Source organism: Gopherus evgoodei, chromosome 11 (genome assembly GCF_007399415.2).
Source record: "Gopherus evgoodei ecotype Sinaloan lineage chromosome 11, rGopEvg1_v1.p, whole genome shotgun sequence".
Taxonomy (NCBI): domain Eukaryota; kingdom Metazoa; phylum Chordata; order Testudines; family Testudinidae; genus Gopherus; species Gopherus evgoodei.
In genome coordinates, this window is record NC_044332.1 from 28,482,782 (window position 1) to 28,499,759 (window position 16,978).

At 44.3% G+C, this 16,978-nt stretch overlaps 2 protein-coding genes across 9 annotated transcripts in view; one reads left to right on the forward strand and one right to left on the reverse strand.

Moving 5' to 3' along the window:
• The window catches only part of NEMP2 (nuclear envelope integral membrane protein 2), a 56,802-nt gene that overhangs the window by 34,389 nt on the left and 5,435 nt on the right, over window positions 1-16,978 (forward strand). The gene's annotated exons all lie outside the window — the stretch shown is intronic.
• MFSD6 (major facilitator superfamily domain containing 6) overlaps window positions 1-16,978 on the reverse strand; it is a 56,607-nt gene that overhangs the window by 10,954 nt on the left and 28,675 nt on the right. The gene's annotated exons all lie outside the window — the stretch shown is intronic.

Genomic DNA, 16,978 nt, shown 5'->3' on the forward strand with positions numbered 1-16,978 from the left:
GAAATCTGGATTTATGGAAAAAGTTCCGTAAGCTTTTTTTTTTGTGCGTGTGCAATTGTCGGAGATACTTCCCGATTTACACAAAATTCAACTTACGCAAGGCGTTCCAGAACGGAACACTTGCGTAAGTCGGGGAGCTTCTATATCTATTGTCAGTTTCTGAATTTACTGACAAAAACAGTTGTGCATGACTGTAATATTTACTCAGAACATGTTAGTCTACAGGACCTTCGTTTAAAATTAGCTTTAAACATATTTCATTAGAAGACTATAGAATCACATCTCTAAAAAAATCCTTCCATAGATTATTAGATGCACAACCCAGTGTGCATCTTTAGCCTTAAATGCTTGGATCTTCAGACATGTACTTTTTGAAATAAATCCTTCAAAGGATCATCCTTATCTAAAATACACATTTTAATTTTAATTACTATACTACAGAAAACTTGCTTCCAAAGTCCTCTCTCCTTTCTGTCCATCCCCATCTCCCTTTGCCCCCCTGTTGAAGACAGCCCTTAAAGGGACAACACCCCTTTCCTTCCAGATAGCCTGACAAACAAGTTTCCCTGTCATAAACAGATAGTTAAGGGTTAATGTCTCTTTTACCTGTAAAGGGTTAAGAAGCTCAGTAAACCTGGCTGACACCTGACCAGAGGACCAATAGGGGACAAGATACTTTCAAATCTTGGTGGAGGGAAGCCTTTGTTTGTGCTTTTTGTGTTGTTCGCTCTCGGGACTGAGAGGGACGGGACATCATTCCAGGCTTTCCCAATCTTTCTGAATCAGTCTTTCATGTTTCAAAATAGTAAGTAATAGCCAGGCAAGGCGGATTAGTCTTATGTTTGTTTTCTTAAATTGTAAATGTGTCTTTTTGCTGGAAGGATTTTTACCTCTGTTTGCTGTAACTTTGAATCTCAGGCTGGCGGGGGGGTCCCTCTAGTCTGTATGAATCTGAGTACCCTGTAAAGCGTTTTCCATCCTGATTTTACAGAGATAATCTTTACCTTTTCTTTCTTTAATTAAAAGCTTTAAGAACCTGATTGATGTTTCCTTGTTTTAAAATCCAAGGGATTGAGTCTGAACTCACCAGGGATTGGCGGGGGGGAAAGGAGGGGGGATGGTTAATTCCTCCTTGTTTTAAGATCCAAAGAGTTTAGATCAATGTGAAACCTCTCAAGGCAACCCAGGGAGAGGAGAGTCTGGGGGGAAAAGGAAGGAGATGATTAATTTCTCCTTGTTTTAAGACCCAAGGGGTTTGGGTCTTGGGTTCCCCAAGGAAGGTTTTGGGGGAACAGAAAGTGTGCCAGACACAGACTTCTGGCTGGTGGCAGGGTACCAGATTTAAGCTAGTAATTAAGCTTAAAAGTGATCATGCAGGTCTCCACTTCTTGAACTGTAAAGTTCAAAGTGGGGAAAAAACCTTGACATGGTGAGCAGTGTTGGGATTTCTAGGAACCAAAAGTCAGTAGGATTTTTTTCTCTCTCCTTTCTAGCTGCTTGGAAAGCAGCCTGAGGGCAGAGGTGTTAAGTTTTTTTAACAAGGGTCTTTGTTAAGAGGAGGCTTCAAACTGTGAGCCAGCAGACAGCCAGCAAAAGGGATTTACAAGTTGAATTGGTTTTTTTCTTTTTTTTTTTTCTCCTTTCTTTCTTTCTACCTCTTGGGTATAGCTAGTTAGAAAATCTCTGTTAACCAAGCAGCCTGAGCTGAAGCATTCCAGTCAGTAAGCTGCAGAGGTAGTGTGGCCAGCACAAGAAAGCAAAAAAATGAGTGCCAAGAAAGCAGTTAAACAGGAAATGGCTAGGCTGGACGCAGAAGAAAAAGCCAAAGAGGCTGCCCACAGGAGAGCTATAGAGATGAAAGAAAAAGAGCTGGAGATGAAACAAAGAGAGATAGAGATATAAGAAAAAGAGATGGAAGAGAGGGAGAGAGAAAGCATGAACTGAACTTAGCACAGGCTAAGCAGGATGGACCAGCCAACCTTAACAACCCTTCTCCAGGTACTGTTTCCCATCCCAGAAAATTCCCCACCTACAAGGCAGGTGATGGCACTGAGGCTGCCTTAGAAAATTTTCAAAGGACCTGCTATGGGAACAACATCTCTACAGACCAGTACATGATAGAGCTGAGGCCACTGCTCAGTGGACCCTTAGCAGAGGTGGCGGCTGAAATGCCTAAGGAACTCATGAACGATTATGAACTTTTTCAAACCACGGCCAGAATCAGAATGGGGCTAACACCTGAGCATGCCCATCAGCAGTTCAGGGCCCTAAGGTGGAAACCAGATGTGTCATTTACCCGACACGCCTACCACATTGGAAAGAATTGGAATGCCTGGATATCAGGAGCAAATGTTAAATCTCTGGAACAGCTGTCCCTCCTAATGCAAATAGAGCAGTTCTTAGAGGGTGTTCCTGAGGAAATAGAAAGGTACATCCTAGATGGGAAACCCAAAACTGTAACCAAGGCAGGGGAGATTGGCGCCAGATGGGTGAAAGTGGCAGAAAGGAAAAAAGCTACTCGCAAGAGGAGCGAATATCACAGGGGGGCAAACAGAAAATAAACCTTATAACCGAGGGCAACCCAAGACCCCACCTACAACCCAAGGAAAGCCCCAGACACCCTATTGTCCCACCTCACCAGTCTCCAGCAACCCACTTCGGCCAAGTGACCAGTCAGCTGGGCAATGTTTTAAATGTAATGAATTGGGACACATATAAAGGCCAACTGCCCCAAGAACCCCAACCGAGTGCAGTTCATTACACCACCATCACACCTAAGATCCTCAGGCCCAGATGCCTCTCAAATACCCTCGGAGCGAAGGGAAACCTTGAGAGTGGGCAGAAAAAAGGTTATTGCGTGGAGATACACAGGGGCACAAGTGTCAGCTATCCACCAATCCTTAGTGGACCCCAAATTCATCAACCCAGAGGCCCAAGTGACAATTTACCCATTCATGTCAAAATCTGTAAACTTGCCTACAGCTCAACTGCCTGTCCAGTACAAGGGCTGGTCAGGAATGTGGACTTTTGCAGTCTATGACAATTATACCATCCCCATGCTACTGGGGGAAGACTTGGCCAACCAGGTGAAGTGGGCCAAAAGGGTGGAAATGGTTACACGCAGCCAAGCCAGGCAAGCCTCCAGACCCATCCCTGTTCCTGAGCTGTCCACAAGGGCCCCGTCTCTGTTACCAGAGACCCAAACAGAGGTGGTGGACCCGGATCCCCTGCCAACGACTGCAACAGCCACAGTGCATCCAATCCCAGAACCGGAACTGGAAAAGCAACCAGCACCAGAACCGTTGCCAGCACTGACGCCAGTGCTTGCAAACCCATCTCCAACCCCAACGCCAGAGGGCCCCAGTGGGCCTAAACTGGCAGAAGCAGCAGACAACCCTACCCAAGTGGCTCAGCCAGAGCCTGAAATATCGCATAGTGCACCAGCGGAGAGCGGTTCACCAGCAACGAAAACAACCCCATCACCTACATCGCTTCCAGAGGGACCAAGCCCAAGTCCACAGTCTAAGGAGGAACTGGTGTCTCCAGCCTCAAGGGAACAGTTCCAGACTGAGCAGGAAGCAGATGACAACCTTCAGAAAGCTTGGGCGGTGGCACAGAGCACCCCACCACTTCTCAGCTCTTCTAACCGATCCCAGTTTGTTGTAGAACACGGACTTTTATACAAGAAGACTCTTTCTGGAGGATACCAGAAAGACTGGCATCCTCAAAAACACTTGGTAGTTCCAACTAAGTACCGGGGAAAGCTCTTAAGCTTAGCCCATGATCATCCCAGTGGCCATTCTGGGGTGAACAGAACCAAAGACAGGTTGGGGAAGTCCTTCCACTGGGAGGGAATGGGCAAGGACATTGCTAATTATGTCCGGTCTTGTGAGGTGTGCCAAAGAGTGGGAAAGCCCCGAGACCAGGTCAAAGCCCCTCTCCAGCCACTCCCCATAATTGAGGTCCCATTTCAGCGAGTAGCTGTGGATATTCTGGGTCCTTTCCCAAAAAAGACCCCCAGAGGAAAGCAGTACATACTGACTTTCGTGGATTTTGCTACCCGATGGCCGGAAGCAGTAGCTCTAAGCAACACCACGGCTAAAACTGTGTGCCAGGCCTTAGCAGACATTTTTGCGAGGACAGGTTGGCCCTCCGACATCCTTACAGATTCGGGAACTAATTTCCTGGCAGGGACCATGAAAAATCTGTGGGAAGCTCATGGGGTGAATCACTTGGTTGCCACTCCTTACCACCATCAAACCAATGGCCTAGTGGAAAGGTTTAATGGAACTTTGGGGGCCATGATACATAAATTCGTAAATGAACACTCCAACGATTGAGACCTAGTGTTGCAGCAGTTGCTTTTTGCCTACAGGGCTGTACCACATCCCAGTTTAGGGTTTTCACCATTCAAACTTGTGTATGGCCACGAGGTTAAGGGGCCATTACAGTTGGTGAAGCAGCAATGGGAGGGGTTTACACCTTCTCCAGGAACTAACATTCTAGACTTTGTAAGCAACTTACAACGCACCCTCCGACATTCTTTAGCCCTTGCTAAAGAAAACCTAAAGAATGCTCAGGAAGAGCAAAAGGCCTGGTATGATAAACATACCGGAGACCGTTCCTTCAAAGTAGGAGACCAGGTTATGGTCTTAAAGGCGCAACAGGCCTATAAGATGGAAGCGTCATGGGAAGGGCCATTCACGGTCCAAGAGCGCCTGAGAGCTGTTAACTATCTCATAGCATTTCCCACCTCAACCCTAAAGCATACCATGTTAATTCTCTCAAGCCCTTTTATTCCAGAGACTTAAAGGTTTGTCAATTTACAACCCAGGGAGAAGATGACGCTTAGTGGCCTGAAGATGTCTACTATGAAGGAAAAAGTGACGGTGGCATGGAAGAGGTGAACCTCTCCACAACCTTGGAACGTCTGCAGCGGCAACAGATCAAGAAGCTGTGCATTAGCTTCACCCCATTGTTCTCAGCCACCCCAGGACGGACTGAACAGGCATACCACTCCATTGACACAGGTAATGCTCACCCAATTAGAACCCCACCCTACCGGGTGTCTCCTCATGCCCAAGCTGCTATAGAACGGGAGATCCAAAACATGCTACAGAGGGGTATAATCTGCCCATCTACCAGTGCATGGGCATCTCCAGTGGTTCTAGTAACCAAACCAGATGGGGAAATACGCTTTTGCGTGGACTACCGTAAGCGAAATGCTGTAACTCATCCTGACAGCTATCCAATGCCACACACCGATGAGCTATTGGAGAAATTGGGACGTGCCCAGTTCATCTCTACAATAGACTTAACCAAAGGGTACTGGCAAGTACCGTTAGATGAACCCGCCAAAGAAAGGTCAGCCTTCATCACCCATGCAGAGGTGTATGAATTTAATGTGCTTCCTTTCGGGCTGCGAAATGCACCTGCTACCTTCCAAAGACTTGTAGATGGTCTCCTAGCAGGATTGGGAGAATATGCAGTTGCCTACGTCGATGATGTGGCTATTTTTTTTGATTCATCGACAGAACACCTGGAAAAAGTCTTTGAGCATATCAGGCAGGCAGGACTAACTGTTAAGGCTAAAAAGTGTCAAACAGGCCAAAACTGAGTGACTTACCTTGGACACCAGGTGGGGCAAGGAATGATAACTCCCCTACAAGCCAAGGTGGTTGCTATCCAAAAGTGGCCTGTCCCAAAGTCAAACAGGTCCAATCCTTCTTAGGCCTGGCTGGGTATTACAGGCGATTTGTACCACACTACAGCCAAATCGCTGCCCCACTAACAGACCTGACCAAAAAGACCCAGCTGAATGCAGTTAAGTGGACTGATGAGTGTCAGAAGGCATTTACCCAGCTTAAGGCGACACTCATGTCTGACCCTGTGCTAAGGGCCCCAGACTTTGACAAACCATTCCTAGTAACCACAGATGCATCTGAGTGTGGTGTAGGAGCAGTTTTAATGCCGGAAGGACTGGATCTAAACTTCCATCCTGTTGTGTTTCTCAGCAAGAAACTGTCTGAGAGGGAAAGCCACTGGTCAATCAGTGAAAAAGAATGCTACGCCATTGTGTATGCCCTGGAAAAGCTACGCTCATACGTTTGGGGACGGCATTTCCAGCTACAAACCGATCATGTTGCGCTAAAGTGGCTTCATACTGCCAAGGGAAACAATAAAACACTGCTTCAATGGAGTTTAGCTCTCCAAGATTTTGATTTTGAAATTCAACACATTTCAGGAGCTTTTAACAAAGTAGCTGATGCACTCTCCTGTGAAAGTTTCCCAGAATCAACTGGTTAAAAATTGTCCTAGAAACATGAAAAGTCTTGTAGTTTTACATAATTAGTAGAATATGTAAAGGTGCATGTGTTTTATTAATTTGTTTATTCTAAGGTTCTAGGAAGAAATCACTGCCAGTGTGGTTCCACACTGTCTGAGATTTGGGGGGGCGTGTCATAAACAGATAGTTAAGAGTTAATGTCTTTTACCTGTAAAGGGTTAAGAAGCTCAGTAAACCTGGCTGACACCTGACCAGAGGACCAATAGAGGGACAAGATACTTTCAAATCTTGGTGGAGGGAAGTCTTTGTTTGTGCTCTTTGTTTTGTTTGTTGTTCACTCTTGGGACTAAGAGGGACCAGACGTACATCCAGGCTCTCCAAATCTTTCTGAAACAGTCTCTCATGTTTCAAACTTGTAAGTAATCAGCCGGGCAAGGCGTGTTAGTCTTATGTTTGTTTTCTTAACTTGTAAATGTGTCTTTTTGCTGGAAGGATTTTTACCTCTGTTTGCTGTAACTTTGAATCTAAGGCTAGAGGGGATTTCCTTTGGGCTATATGAATTTGAGTACCCTGTAAAATATTTTCCATCCTGATTTTACAGAGATGATTTTATCTTTTCTTTCTTTAATTAAAAGCTTCCTTTTTTAAGAACCTGATTGATTTTTCCTTGTTTTAAGATCCAAGGGGATTGGGTCTGGACTCACCAGGGATTGGTGGGGGAAAGGAGGGGGGATGGTTAATTCCTCCTTGTTTTAAGATCCAAGGGGTTTGGATCTGTGTTCACCAGGGAACTGGTGAAGCCTTTCAAGGCAACCCAGGGAGGAGAAAGTTTTGGGGGGACAGAAAGTGCCCCAGACACTGAATTTCTGGCTGGTGGCAGTGTTACCAGATCTAAGCTAGTAATTAAGCTTAGAAGTGTTCATGCAGGTCCCCACATTTGTACTCTAAAGCTCAAAGTGGAGGAAAAAACCTTGACATCCTTTTCTTTACTGCTGACTATTTGATGAACTAGTTTTAAGAGACTCATCCAGCAAAATCAGTTCCTTAGTAAGATATAAAATCTTTTGTTATGCCTAAAATAACATATTGGAAATGTATTTTTTTAAAGTTGGCGAAATGTCATAAACATGTCTGTTGTTACGGAGATTGAAGTAAAATTAGTGTTCCCCAGGGGCAGCTCTAGGCACCAGCAAAGCAAGCACCTGCTTGGGAGAGCCCATTTGCAGGGGCGGCAGCCGGGAGGGATCCAGCCTAGGAGTTGAGAACCAACAGTGGGCTCTGGGAGCTGCAGTTCCTTGGTTAGCTCCCTGCCAATAGAGCCAGCCCTGGAGCAGGAAAAGAACATATCCCAGGATTTCCTTGGCCACTGCCAACTGGAAAGGAAGGAGGGGGACCTCATGCAGCAGCATGCTGTGATTGGAGAGTGGTAGGGAGACCATATTTTAACATTCAAAAAACAGGACACTCCAGGGGGAGGGAAGCCCCACCCTGCCACCATCCAGTCCCTCCGACTGCCTCTCACAGAAACCCCAACCCATCCAACTCCCCCCCACACTCCCTGATCACCCCCTCTTGGGACCCCCACCCCCTAAGCACCGCTGGTCCTTGTCTCCAATTGCCCCCTCCTGAGACACCCCCTCCAACTTCCCGCCAGGACCCCACCCCCTACCTGTCCCTTGACAAACCCTTGGGACTCCCATGCCTATCCAACCGCTGCCTGTCCCGACTGCCCCCCCGAATCTGACCCATCTAAGCCCCACTTCTCCCTGCCCCTGACTGCCCCCCCCAACCTCCACCCCATCCAACCCCCCCTGCTCCCTGTCCCTTGACTGCACCCCCCCAGAACCCTCTACCCCTTCTCCAACCCCCAGCTCACTTACCATGCCACTCAGACTAGTGTGTCTGGCTCTGCGCAGCTCTAGACACGCTGCTGCATAAATGGTGCTGTGCTCCCCCGTGGAGCCCACAGCCCACCTGGCCACCCCCACACCCAGCACCTGCCTTCCAGATTTGAACACCTCAAAATTCAGGAGTGCTCAAGCTCAGTTTGGGCAGCTGTTACTTCATTTCTCCCAAATCAAATATACTGATCCACTGTAACTTGCTGTAGAAAAAGTAAGATAAAATTGAGCAAGAAATGCTTCCCAGTGGTTATTAGGACTGGAAATTGCTGTTTTCAACATCCACTGCCTTTTTTTGTTTGTTTGTTTGTTTAAAAGGACGACAGTGATATTGCATTGGCAAATTCCCCATTGAAAGAAAGAGTGGAACAAAAGAATAATAAAGGCACCTCAACTTTTCCTCATTTATGGAGGACGGTTTATAATATGCATCCAGATATCCTCCAATCACACAAGCAGTTAATTGTTCCACTTTACTGCAGCTCTGTAACCATATGCGAACCAATCCTGTCTGTGTTTTGTGCACATCCAAAATTCCTGCTGAATGACCCACCCTTGGAGCGAGTTACCAGTGACCCAGGGCTGTGGCGGAAGGAGGGTGCAGGTGGCAGAGGGGGAGCCCAGGGCCGGGGCGGCAGGACATGTGGGGGGCACTGATGGCGGGGGGAAGAGGGAGCCCAGGGCTGAGGCGGCAGCGGGGTGGGGGGAGGGCACTGATGGGGGGGGAAGGGGGAAGCCCAGCACTGGGGCGGCAGGGGGTCGGGGGAGGGAACAAGGGCTGGGATGGGGGGCGGCCAAAATTTTTTTTGCTTGGGGCGGCAAAAAACCTAGAGCCGGCCCTGGTGTTCCCTTTTTCTAAAAGCAATGAATATTGTTATGAACACACTAAACCTCTGTGACTGATTAATTTAAAATAATGTATTTGTTTCAGTGAGTTAAATATGTATTAATCTGTAATGATTACTTTATGAAGGCTTAAGAGTACATTTAAAATATAAAATCAGTTTAGAAATTCTGGTTAAGAAAATGTAAAACAGAGGAGCTGCATCATGTATTCCATTATATTTAATGCTGTATTCAGCAGGACAGCTGACTTGCCCTTACTACAAAGTTTTTGCAAATAAAATCTCTGACAAACTTCATGGCATATCAAAATACTCCCGACTGACATTTTTTATTCCCAAGTTTAGTGCTTTTCATTAGCTACCTTCTGCATGTCCAGTCATCACCATCTGGCATGCAGTGGAAAACATCCTCCATTTTCTTTTGAAAAAAACGCTCTTCTGCAATTTCTTTCTAATGTCATTTGGGTTCAGGGATTTGGCTGGAAGGGGGTGGGAAGAGAGGAGGGAGACAGTGGGGAGAGGGCAAGGCCTGGGCAGAGTGGGGCAGGGCCTGGGGCGGAGCAGGAATGGAGTATGGGTGGGCCCACAGGCAGAAGAGGTGGGCTGGGAAGCTTGGTATCCTTGCTGCCTTGTCCCTCCTCCCCCTGGTCTACGAGCCCAGGCTGCTGTTGGGCATAGGGGCACCAGTTTAATAATACTGCGTAGGGCCCCATAAATTCTAAGGACAGCCCTGCTTGCAGTGCTGGCTAGAACAGTGTCATGCAATCGCCTGTTCTCACTTTCACGTGACATTGTAAACAAGAAGTGGGCAGCATTATCTCCTGCAAATTGTAACCAAACTTGTTTGTCTGAGTGATTAACTGAACAAGAAGTAGAACTGCATGGACTTGTAGGCTCTCAAGTTTTCATAGAATCATAGATTATTAAGGTTGGAAGGGACCTCAGGAGATCATCTAGTCCAACCCCCTGCTCAAAGCAGGACCCATCCCCAAATGGCCCATTGTTTTGTTTTTGAATGCAGTTATTTTTTGTACATAATTCCACATTTGTAAGTTCAATTCTCATGATAAATACATTGCACTACAGCACTTGTATTAGGTGAATTGAAAAATACTATTTCTTTTGATTTTGACAGTGCAAACATTTTAATAAAAATAGAATACAAAGTGTACAGTGCTCACTTTATATTTATGTTGTAATTGAAATCAATATATTTGAAAATGTAGAATACATTCAAAAATATTTAAATAAATGCTATTCTATTATTATTTAACAGAGCGATTAATCACGATTAATTTTTTTAATCGATTGACAGCCCTAGCAACCACCCATCTTTCTGTCAATAGCTCCTCCTCATGAAAGTAGCTGGGTACACGTCTGGCTCTGTTGATCTGTTTCCTTATTTCCTTGTGCGGGTATTGTAGTTTTGAGAATGCTTGGTGGAGATTTTGTAGGTGTTGGTCTCTGTCTGAGGGGTTAGAGCAGATGCGGTTGTACCTCAGTGCTTGGCTGTAGACAATGGATCGTGTGATGTGTCCGGGATGGAAGCTGGAGGCATGAAGGTAGGCATAGCGGTTGGTAGGTTTTCGATATAGGGTGGTGTTAATGTGACCATCACTTATTTGCACCGTGGTGTCAAGAAAGTGGACCTCCCGTGTAGACTGGTCCAGGCTGAGGTTGATGGTGGGGTGGAAGCTGTTGAAATCGTGGTGGAATTTTTCCAGAGTCTCCTTCCCATGGGTCCAGATGATGAAGATGTCCCCGCACGAGGAAATAAGGAAACAGATCAACAGAGCCAGACGTTTACCCAGAAGCCTCCTACTGCAAGACAAACCCAAGAAAGAAACCAACAGGACTCCACTGGCCATCACATACAGCCCCCAGCTAAAACCCCTTCAACGCATCATCAAGGATCTACAACCTATCCTGGACAATGATCCCACACTTTCACAGGCCTTGGGTGGCAGGCCAGTCCTTGCCCACAGACAACCTGCCAACCTGAAACATATTCTCACCAGTAACTGCACACCGCACCATAATAACTCTAGCTCAGGAACCAATCCATGCAACAAACCTCGATGCCAACTCTGCCCACATATCTACACCAGCGACACCATCACAGGACCTAACCAGATCAGCCACACCATCACTGGTTCATTCACCTGCACATCCACCAATGTAATATACGCCATCATATGCCAGCAATGCCCCTCTGCTATGTACATCGGCCAAACTGGACAATCTCTACGGAAAAGGATAAATGGACACAAATCAGACATTAGGAATGGCAATATACAAAAAGCTGTAGGAGAGCACTTCAACCTCCCTGGCCACACTATTGCAGACCTTAAGGTGGCCATCCTACAGCAAAAAAACTTCAGGACCAGACTTTAAAGAGAAACTGCTGAGCTTCAGTTCATCTGCAAATTTGACACCATCAGCTCAGGATTGAACAAAGACTGTGAATGGCTTGCCAACTACACAACCAGTTTCTCCTCTCTTGGTTTTCACACCTCAACTGCTAGAACAGGGCCTCATCCTCCCTGATTGAACTGACCTCGTTATCTCTAGCTTGCTTGCTAGCATATATATACCTGCCCCGGGAAATTTCCACCACATGCATCTGAAGAAGTGGGTATTCACCCACGAAAGCTCATGCTCCAAAATGTCTGTTAGTCTATAAGGTGCCACAGGATTCTTTGCTGCTTTTACTGATCCAGACTAACACGGCTACCCCTCTGATACTATGCTAACAGCATCACTCTTGTGGTGGCATAGCAGCATCTACACCAGGGGTGTTGTTCAGTCTGGCTCTACTGTTAGGGGGTATGGTTTTTTCACACCCCAAGACTGACACAGCTATGCTGATATATGTTTTAAAATGTAGAAAGGCCTTAACATTACTGCCACATTGGAAGGAGTTCAGAGGCTAATCCTTATATGTACACTGACATACCTAATCAAACTTTTAAAAAAATAAAATAAAAGCATGTTAAGAACCACCTCAAAAATCAATTCTTTCCAAACTCTTGGCACTACTCACTTTGCATTTGCACTTGGCTTTGGGAGATCTTGGCTGACAGACCATAGAGGTTCCTCAGGGTTAGGCAAGGTACAGTAAGCTTTGCTTATGCTGTTTTGACTCAGACGCAATAGGACTTCTCCCACTGCTGTAAGTCTGCTTTGACTACGCATGCCATTACAAAGCAGTTTTGCCCACCGGCTGTCAGACATCACCAATTTCCATTGCTAACAGTGGTAGAGGTCCTTTCAGATATAAATAATACATATGCATTTGAAGCACTCTTCCCTAATCAAATAATAATACATTTTGGGTGCCTTTATTTTTTTTTTTCTTACCATGGAAAATCAGAATATGCAGAGACAATTTTGCCTAAGGCAGAACATAGTGGTCAGATGTTATGGAGAAGAAGAAAAATATATATCAGTTGGCAGGGAGACGGGAAGGTTGCTATCTGCAGCCTCAATTTCAAATCCTGACTCTGGGGCAAGAGGCACTTGCCACTGTTACACAATCCTGATGTACAAAGGAAGCTCTATTGCAGAAGACACATAGAATCATAGAATATGGGCTCAACGGGTAGTGATCAATGACTCCATGTCTAGTTGGCAGCCGGTTTCAACTGGAGTGCCCCACAGGTCGGTCCTGGGGCCAGTTTTGTTCAATATCTTCATTAATGATCTGCGTGGACTGCACTCTCAGCAAGTCTGCAGATAACACTAAATGGCAATTTTGTAGAGAGTTACATGGTGAACACACCTAAAGCTATTTTACTGTGGTTCTGCTTTAAAAAACCCTCATGGATTGGCTGGTGATATTTTTTTCGAGGTTGGGTGGAATTAAATATAGTCACAGCTCATCCCCTGACTAGCCATTGCTAGCATTTGTCCAACTGCCAGTTTAGAAATATGGTTTGGAGAATGGATGATTTAACCAACAAGCATCAGTCCTATGTACCTGATTTATTAACGAACATCAGGGGGAGAGAGTTCAGTTCTGCAATTGCTGATCAGTGTAAACTGAACAGCTGCATAAACTAAATTAAATAAGACAAAAGTAACAAATCTGTACGTGGCATACTGACGTACAGGATTCCACAAGATTCATTTAATGAATGGCAATATACTGGAATTGATCTTCTGGTCAGGAGCCTATTTGATGTCTAGAAAGTTCTATGTTTATTTTTCACTCTCTGCAAAAAGTCTGATTTAGATATTTTACAACAAAAATATCTGCGAGCTTCAGGAAACTTAGTAACGGAGGATTAGTCAGCAGATTACAGAACACACCATGATTAAGTACACATCTAGAAATCATTTTTGAATTGTGAGTCTGTCCTTACTTATAACACATCAAGCTTGTTGAAAGAGGACTTATGCTAGACATGCTGAATGATTTTCAGACTACTTTATACAGTACACATGGGTCCAAAAATAATTTTAAAAGTACTAATATTGAAAAACCTACTCGTTACATAATGATGAGATCCCTGATTGATTTCATTGCAAGCAGAAAGTAACTATTGTCTTCTTAATCCTCAATTTAAAGGCGTAAACCAACAAGGGTGATTCAGTTTTCGGAAAACTATGTCTCATGCTGATTAAGGAAATCACTTAAAAGCTTATGTAATGCATTCAGACTGTCAGCTACGAAAAAGAATAAATTATTAATCATCAAGTTAAAAACCTGGCAAATCCAAAACATTTCTGGTGCACTTTTAACAATCTGAGTACCATGCTAATTTATTTGGTAAGGAAAACAAAGGCTACAATATTAAAAACACACATACACCCCAAGTCGAGAACAATATGGTCCAGAGAAATGCTTGGTGTTTTTAATTCCCTTCAAAATGAACCCAATCCCTCCTTCAGAGCCAAATAGGATGAAGTGAGCTTTTTATTTTCTGTGTGTTACTAAATCATTTGGGTTTTGTGATAGACATGTGTATAGCATTGGCAATTTCAAACTACTTTAAAACCAAACCCTAGTAAGAAATCTGTTTGGATTAAACTAGTTAAATATTTCAAGAGAGACTGTCCATGTGAAATATAAATCAAAAATCCAATACATTATCTTGCTTTAGCCACTGGAATCTCTTTGGACACAAGATCTACAGTAACAATTTACATCCAAGTTTTCCACTCATGCTAACCTCTAGCAAACTAAGCTTTAGAGCACAGATATTTTACGGGATGCAGTTCATCCAAACAAAAAAGGAAAGATATTTTATTAATTACCCACATACCCCTCTCTCCCTTGGGGAATCAGATACATATACTCTGACTCTCCTAACTAGCTGTTTAAAATAGCCACAAATTGATTCTGCGACCCCATTCCACTGTTACACAATCCTGATGTACAAAGGAAGCTCTATTGCAGAAGACACACAGAATCATAGAATATGGGCTCAACGGGTAGTGATCAATGACTCCATGTCTAGTTGGCAGCTGGTATCAAGCGGAGTGCCCCACGGGTCGGTCCTGGGGCCAGTTTTGTTCAATATCTTCATTAATGATCTGCGTGGACTGCACTCTCAGCAAGTCTGCAGATAACACTAAACTGGGAGGAGTGGTAGATACGCTAAGGGTAGGGATAGCATACAGAGGGACCTAGACAAATTAGAGGATTGGGCCCAAATAAATCTGATGAGGTTCAACAAGGACACATGCAGAGTCCTGCACTTTGGACGTAAGAATCCCGTGCACTGCTACAGACTAGGGATTGAATGGCTAGGCAGCAGTTCTGCAGAAAAGGACCTAGGGGTTACAGTGGACGAGAAGTTGGATATGAGTTGACAATGTGCCCTTGTTGCCAAGAAGGCTAATGGCATTTTGGGCTGTATACATAGGGACACTGCCAGCAGATCAAGGGACGTGATCATTCCCCTCTATTCAACATTGGTGAGGCCTCATCTGCAGTACTTTGTCCAGTTTTGGACCCCACACTACAAGGAGGATGTGGAAAAATTGGAAAGAGGCCAGCGGAGGGCAACAAAAATGATTAGGGTGCTGGAGCACATGACTTATGAGGAGAGGCTGAGGGAACTGGGATTGTTTAGTCTGCAGAAGAGAAGAATGAGGGGAGATTTGATAGCTGCTTTCAACTACCTGAAAGGGGGTTCCAAAGAGGATGGATCTAGACAGTTTTCGGTGGTAGCAGATGACAGAACAAGGAGCGACGGTCTCAAGCTGCAGTGGGGGAGATTTAGGTAGGATATTAGGAAAAACTTTTTCACTAGGAGGGTGGTAAAGCACTGGAACGGGTTATCTAAGGAGATGGTGCAATCTCCTTACTTGCATCCGACATGCATCCGACGAAGTGGGTATTCACCCACGAAAGCTCATACTCCAAAAACGTCTGTTAGTCTATAAGGTGCCACAGGACTCTTTGCTGCTTTTACAGATCCAGACTAACACGATTACCTCTCTGATACTCTCCTTCCTTAGAGGTTTTTAAGGTCAGGCTTGACAAAGCTCTGGCTGGGATGATTTAGTTGGGGATTGATCCTGCTTTGAGCAGGGGGTTGAACTAGATGACCTCCTGAGGTCCCTTCTAACCTGATGAAGAGACCTGTTCTGTCTTGGCTGGTCTTGTGAGAACTGTTCCATTTTATGTCAGTTAACTATTCTATTGGAACAAATCTGGCATTTTTTCTCAGATCATAACAACTGTGCATTGCTCCTCCTTGAAGAGTCACAATCAAATTATAATCTTTATATAATCAGATGGTCAGTGTCTATATAAAGAGCTTTCAAACAAACTCTGATTGTGTAAAATGAAAGATTTTCGTATCATAGCCTATCCAAAAAACTGGCAGAGTCTAATAAAACTGTGATGAACAAACCACCCCTTCCTCCCCAAAGTTATTTACTCCACAGAAGTAACCATCTTTGCTAACTTAAACTGGAGCTCCAGGTGCACAAGGAAAGCAGGATTGGTCCTGGTACTCATTTCTGGAGCTTTTTAGCCACTTTGTAACAGCTCCATATCTTTAAAAGTGATAGTTTCATATCACCAGTCTCATCACCCAGCTGGACAATTTAGAATGGCTGCTATTTGACAGATGAGGTAATTTTATACTGGGAAAAATTCTTTGCCAGAATAGAGTTCAGCCCATTGTTTTGAAACCAACATGGCCTGAGTATTTTAGTAAAACTATAGTCACTCTATTGAGACAGAAAAGTGATTAATGAGACTCTTAAGCTTCTTTATATCTATTAAATGCAAAAAGTCAACACGTTTGAAAGACAACAGTTAAGAAGGGTGGATTTATGCTTGTGTTAACATTTTTTTTTTTTTTTAAATACTCTAGCCACCAAGGAAAGTGTTCTGGAACATCCTGTCCCTGTTAAATTTTTCAGTGGCTTTCTGAGCTTATAATTTAGGCTACTGAATGCTCTACTGTAACCTGACAAGAATTGAAAACAGGTTACATTAACTCATGTCCTTGCATGTTTGGAGAATTAAGACATACAGCATTGTATTTACACCGCACAGGCACTCATTTGGCAGGGAGCGTTGAAACTTCTAGCAATTGAAGAGTTAATCCAACCCCTTATTTTCATATAACCGTGCGTGTGTGAATAAACAAGGCTTACAGTTTCCAAACTCTTTCATTAGGAAATAAGTGCAAAATAAACTCCTCTCATTTTCTGTCTTAAGAAAATGCCGTGCTTGGAGCAGCTCTCACCAACGTCTATACACTGATAGCTACGAAACTGTAGCATGGTTAAAAGTACAATCACTAGATGCAGTTTGCACAGTCTCTTCTAGAAATCTCTCCATGCCCTGCAGTGGCCTTGAATTCTTATCTAGAAATTCAATGTACCTTTCTAATTTTATGTTAATTAAATATTTAATCTTCTTTAGAATTAACTTATCCACCGTTACATACAAGTATTTCATTTACTTTGAAATGCCAATC